The sequence below is a fragment of the Neltuma alba genome, unplaced genomic scaffold, assembly GCF_004799145.2.
Source record: "Neltuma alba isolate B1F8T4 unplaced genomic scaffold, ASM479914v2 tig00010789_pilon, whole genome shotgun sequence".
Lineage (NCBI taxonomy): Eukaryota > Viridiplantae > Streptophyta > Magnoliopsida > Fabales > Fabaceae > Neltuma > Neltuma alba.
In genome coordinates, this window is record NW_021635606.1 from 106366 (window position 1) to 113145 (window position 6780).

Genomic DNA, 6780 nt, shown 5'->3' on the forward strand with positions numbered 1-6780 from the left:
TTTATAACATCAAGTCTTTAGTGTGTATCCCTTTAATTTCAAAACAAAAAGAGGAATTTTAATTTGATTTTAAATATAAGGCATCACTCCACTTTCTCTTTGAACTTTATAATTTTTTCTCAAATTTTTTTATTAATTGCACATGTTAGGGAGGTTTTTCATCTAGAAAATATTTATATAGTTAAAAAGAGTGTTCTAAGGGTGCATTTGGTATGAGGGATTTAAAGGGGAGGAGAGGAGAGAGGAGGGGAGGGGAGGATTTTAATCATTTTCTTTTGTTTGGCAACACACAAATTTTAAGAGGAGAGGAAAAAATTTTCCTCCCTTCCTCTCCTCAACCTCGCCTCCAAAATTGGAAGGATTTGGAGGAAAAATATAATATTTTGCCATGCTATGGCTATTATGTCCATATTTTGTCATGTTGTGACCATTATACCCACGTCTTAAATAAAATAAGGGCAAAATTGTCTATCTCAAAATATTTTTTCCTCCCTTACACTCATAAACCAAACAAGATAATATTAAAACTCCTACCTTCCCCTCTTTTTTTATAAATCCAAACAAAGTAATGTTAAAATCCTTTCACTGTCTTCTCCTTTTCCTTCCATTAAAATCCCTCCCCTCCCCTTCTTCTCATTGAGCCAAACAGATCCTGAGAAAACCAACTCATATTTTTACAAATAACTAATTGAACTAATTTTTTTTATATATTTGTAAATTAACTATCTACTTCTTCCATTTAAAATAAAAATAATATTACAACTGGGTTTGTGGAGATAATTAGCACAAGCAAGTACATCTACCAATTCAAAAAAATACTGTTCTTAATATAAAATTAAGTTTGCAGTTTAATTAGGTAGAATGTTGCCCAAGTAAATTGATCTTAGACAATGTGAAGCTATTCAATATTAAAAATTTTAACATGAAATGCAGGGAGGACATGTGAGAAAGACATTTAATTTTTTCAAAGAACAACAAAAGAACTGAAAAATAAAAACCCTCACTTTTGTAAAAGTATTAAAATACAATTTAATTAAATTTAGAATGTTTTGTTTAAAAAATTTAAAATTAGACTAAAATGTATGATAAATTTTATTTTGAGAGAAGTGTGTAAATCTCATATTTTGCTCGGTATTGTGTATTAGTCACATTTCTAAAATTTTGAATACCACTTTTGGTAAAGAAAGACTTAAAATTTATGCCATTTCTTACTTGTTCTTTTTTTTGTTTTTGTTTCAAATTAGTTACTCAAAATTGCATTTCATTAATTTTATAATTGAATTCCTTGAATGAACTATCTTGCCTTTTTGGTCTTTCTTCGTTTCGTAATCTTTCTTAAATTCCTTCACATTGATTTTAGTATATATTTGTTGTCTAATTAATGGTGGATTGAATGTGCTACTAACATTGTTACGTAATTGGAAAAATCAGGTTGTTAAAGATAAAATAAAATTATGAATTCTAAGCATATTCTGGTAAACGCTGGGTAAAGATGTGAAATATCTATTTACTGAAAACCACGGACCAACCTCACAACCGGTCGAGGCAGTGGGTTAATGTCATGTTAGCTCAATAATACACAATCACTATGAATGCAACTTTGAATATATATATTTATAACTGATGAAATCACTGTTATGGTAATTCAGAGTATGAACACCGTCGCTACACAGACACAATAGACAATGCAGAATGAGAGTTATAGTGGGGACGAAGGGGGAAAGAGAGAGACACAGAGAATCTGTCAGAAAAGAAAATAACCGAATACATGCACACCCCCACTTCTAACAACCCAGGCTATTATATAATATCTTCCTCATCGTCCAATTCCCTAAGCTTCCAGGTCTTTCTTCGGGCTCTTTGGCTCTTTCTCAATATAATGGGCTGCCCACTTGTATTTGGATCACCCCCATCTGAGCCCATATCAACGGCATTCATTACTATACCTCCCCCATTAAATGAGACCTTGTCCTCAAGGTCCATGTTGGGGTATAGTGATCGGAGAGTTTCATCGTCTTCCCACGTTGTGTCAAGAGACCCATCCCATTGCACCAGAAATTGACATACAACGTTATGACCTCGTCGGATTATTCGATTGTCCAGAATCGTGAGAGGTCAGCAAATGGGACCTTCTGGAGTAGTACATAGTGGAAGAGGTAAGTATGACGTCGGATCGCCCTCCCCGTGGAACTTCTTGAGAACAGAGACATGAAAGACAGGGTAAATCTTGGCATGGTCTAGTAATGCCAAACGGTAAGCAACACTGCCAACCCTTTCAACGACTCGAAACGGGCCAAAATACACCAACACTAACTTTTGAAATTGACGAAGAGCAACCGAATGTTGACGATATGGTTGGAGCTTCACCAATACCCAGTTATCAACCTGGAATTCCACTTCCTGTCATTTAGCATCTGCATAACGCTTCATTTGTTCTTGAGCTTGAAGGATGCTGATCTTTAGCTGAGCTAGCAATTCATCTCGTTGCTCTAGTGCACGGTGAACATCAAAGGGTGTATCTTCGAGAGAAGAGTGTCGGATTAGGGGTGGTGGCTCCCTACCGTATACAATCTCAAAAAGAGTCATGTGGGTTGAGTGATGGAATGAGGTGTTGTACCACAGCTCTGCCCATGGAAGATATGCAAGCAATTTTCTCAGGTAGTCATAGACCAAGCACCGTAGATACATTTCCACACACTTGTTGAGGGCCTCAGATTGACCGTCCGGAGGATGATATGCCAAAATGAAATTTAACTGGGTCCCCTGTAATCTCATAAGATGCCGCCAAAAAGCGCTCATGAAGACTTTATCCCTGTTTGAAACTATCGTCCTTGGGATGCCATGCACTTTGACTACATGCTGCACGAAGGCCTCTGCAACATGGGTGCTGGAGAAATTACCGGGAAGGCCTATGAAATGTCCATATTTTAGATAGATGATCCATGACTACCAGAATAACAGTACAATTCTTAATCTTTGGCAACCTGACAATAAAATCCATAGCAATATCTTCCCAGATGCGGTTCGGAATTGGCAATGGACTGAGTAGTCCTGCTGGATGGAGGTTCGAGATTTTAGCTTCTTGACATACTGAACATCGCTGAATAAAATCTCGAATATCCGCACGCATATTCCTCCAAAAAAAACAGTCAAGCAACTCTGTAAAAAGTCCTCATAAACCCCGCATGACGACCTATAACAGATGAATACAGCTTAGTAAGTATTAAAGGGATCAAGTTCGATTTATCCATGGGAATGACTAATCGCTGATTCCAAAAGAGATCACCCTGTTTGACCATGTATTGTGGTTTGGTAATCAACCCCTGTTCCACTTTTTCCTTTAGTGTCGTAATTTCTGCAGACGAAGGAACTTCGGTATAGAACCTATTGATGAAGGGGTCGGTCATAGTTGACAGTGCCATATAGCAGCTGCAGGACAAGGCATCTGCAGCTTGGTTATGCTTCCCGGCTTTATACTCAATAGTAAACTGATATCCCAAAAGCTTTGGGAGGCAGGTCTCTTGCTCTGGCGTCTGAATTATTTGATTATTAAGATGCCGCAAGCTAGCATGATCAGTGCAGAAGACAAAAGGATGACCTAATAAATAATGGTGAAACTTAGTAATGGCTTCCGTGATAGCATAAAGTTCACGAACATAAACGGACTGAGCTTGCATCTTGGGAGAGAGCTTCTTGGAGAAAAATGCAATCAGGTGGTCTTGCTGACTTAATACAGCACCCACTCCAGTGCCCGATGCATCTGTTTCTAACACAAAGGGCTTGGAGAAATCAGGGAAGGCTAACACCGAAGCTTGAGTCAAGGCTGCCTTGAGTCCATCAAATGCAGTTTGGGCCTATGAAGACCACCTAAACCCATCCTTACATAATAGACGTGTTAGTGGGCCAGCTCGCTGAGCAAAACGCTGAATGAATCTACGGTAGTACCCACTGAGGCCCAAAAACCCCTTAAGTTGATTGAAGTTCTCGAGTACCAGCCAATCCTGGATCGCCTTCAACTTAGCCGAATCCATCTCCACTCCCTTCTCGGTTACAATGTGCCCGAGATACTCAACATGCCATTGACCAAAGGTACACTTTGTTTTTAGCAAACAACTGATGCTGCAATAGAGTCTCAAGCACCTTTTCTAGATGAAGTAAGTGTAATTCCCATGTAGGACTATACACCAATATGTCATCAAAAAAAATCAACACAAAGTGATGAAGGAAAGGTCGGAAGATTGTATTCATCAGAGCATGGAATGTTGCCAGTGAGTTCGTGAGTGTAAATGGCATTACAAGCCATTCATACAATCCGAGATGTGTCCGGAAAGCTGTCTTTTCTCGATCAGCCTCCCTCATTAATATTTGATGATATCCTGATCGGAGATCGAGCTTGGAGTAAAAAACAGAGCCATAAAGCTCATCAAGTAATTCATCCACAGTTGGCATTGGAAACGCGTCTTTGATAGTAATAGTGTTCAGGGCCCTGTTATCGACACAAAAGCGCCATGTACCATCTTTCTTTTTCACCAGAATCATAGGGGCCGAGAAAGGACTTGAGCTTGCTTGTATCAAACCTTCACTAAGTAATTTAGAAACCATATTTTTTTATTTCTGTTTTCTGACTGACTGGATACTGGTATGGTCGAACCCAAACTGGCCCTATGCCTGCTATTAATTCAATTTGATGCTCGTGGTGTCACCAAGGAGGTAAACCCCATGGGACCTCGAAAACCTTCTCAAATCGTTGCAGTAATGAAGTTAAATCATTTGGCACATCCTCCCTTGTTTTATCGGTTGTCGTATCCTTAGATAAGCTTTCGAGCACAAAGCATGCCGCCATAGCATCCATCTGATAAATACAAGTCAAGTGGTGTAATTGAGCATGAAGTACTGCCGGTCCCTTGAACTCAGTTAATGAAATATATTGCCCATCTTGAAGGAACTTTACGATGGATGTACTATAGTCAGCTATATGAGGTCATAACGTTTCAAGCCAATCCGCCCCGATTACCACGTCAGCTCCCGTGATAGGTAACACATATAATGTCATTGAGATCGTATGACCATTAATCTATATTTCCACATTCCATACTTCTTCGGCGCTTTTCAGAATTTTTCCTCCAGTACCTCCCAGGACTCTGATTTTAGCCGTTTCCTCCACAGGTAGTTTGAGGTGTGTCACATGAGGATGAATGAAATTGTCAGAGCTGCCCCCATCTAATAAAACTTGCACCCTTTTACCTTGAATAGTTCCATGGAAGCGAATAGTCGTCGGAGCTCTTATCCCTCTTAGTGCGTAAAGTGACAGATGGTGCAACGTAGCATCAGCCTCTATAGTGTCAGGGACCTCTTCATTTTGTTCTTCCTGTTCATCCTCGCTCTGCAATAGCATAAGCTGTTTGTTTGGGCATTTGTGTGTGGGAGTGAATTTGGCGTCACAAGTATATAGCACAAACCCTTCTCACGCCGAATCTGCATCTCTACCGGTGACATTTTCTTAATCAGAGGCTTTTAGCTATCGGCTACAATGGTGGAAGATTCGTCTTGCCACCTCCTGACGATGTTATGGAGACATTATGACTGCCGATCATGTATGGTGTCGTTGTCTTTAACGTACTGTTATGTATAACTGAAAGCTTGGGCACTGAAAATCCCGTCGAAGTCAGTTCTGTAAAGAGCATAGCCAAAGCCATAGCACTGAGAACTGAGGTAGGCTGTTGAACCAACCCATCACGTTTCAAGCCTCCCAGGTAACAATCCAATAGTGCAGATTCTGGTATCTCCTCAATACAATTTGCCAAGGCCACAAACTGGTGATTATAATCTTCCAACTTGCCTCCCATGTTGTGTTACGTTAGCTTAAAGAGTTGAGACGAGGGGCAATCAAATTGAGTAGGTCTATACTAAATCTCTACCTCTTTTGCAAGCGTCTCCCAGTTCGGTATACGGCCCGTCTTCTCTAGCATCTGGTACCACAGTAAAGTCTCTCCATTAAAATGGACAGAAGCAATCATCAGTCGCTGTGAATCAGCTATGTTGTAATACTTAAAAATATTGCTCAGCCTTGAAAATCCAGTTAAGAGCATCGGTGCTAATGAACTGTGGGAACTCCACTTTTATAGTTTTCTACAGGTTTGGAATGTAGCCTCCGGAAGTACCATGTGACGCCTCCTTCTCCTTGAACCACGAGGATGAGGATTCGGATTTCATACTTTCCATCGACTGCATCATGGCTTTCATCATTGTTTCCAACGCATCAAATCATTGGTCCATACGGTCGAAACGTTCCTTTGCATCTTCCACAAACTCATGTGTCTTTTTCACGTCGGCTTGCAATTTCTTCAACCGTGTACTCTCTACCATGGAGACTCAATAAAAGCACCAAATGTCACGTTAGCTCAATAATACACAATCAATATGAATGCAATTCTGAATATATATATTTATAACCGATGAAATCACCGTTCTGGTAATTCAGAGTATGAACACAGTCGCTACACAGACATAATAGAAAATGCAGAATGAGAGTTACAGTGGGGATGAAGGGGGAGAGAGAGAGACACAGAGAATCTGTCAGAGAAGAAAATAACCGAATACATGCACACCCCCACTTCTAACAACCCAGGCTATTATATAATATCTTCCGCATTATCCAATTCCCTTAGCTTCCAGGTCTTTCTTCGGGCTCTTTGGCTCTTCCTCAATATAATGGGCTGCCCACTTGTATTTGGATCACCCCCATCTGAGCCCATATCAACGGCATCCGATACAGTTAAA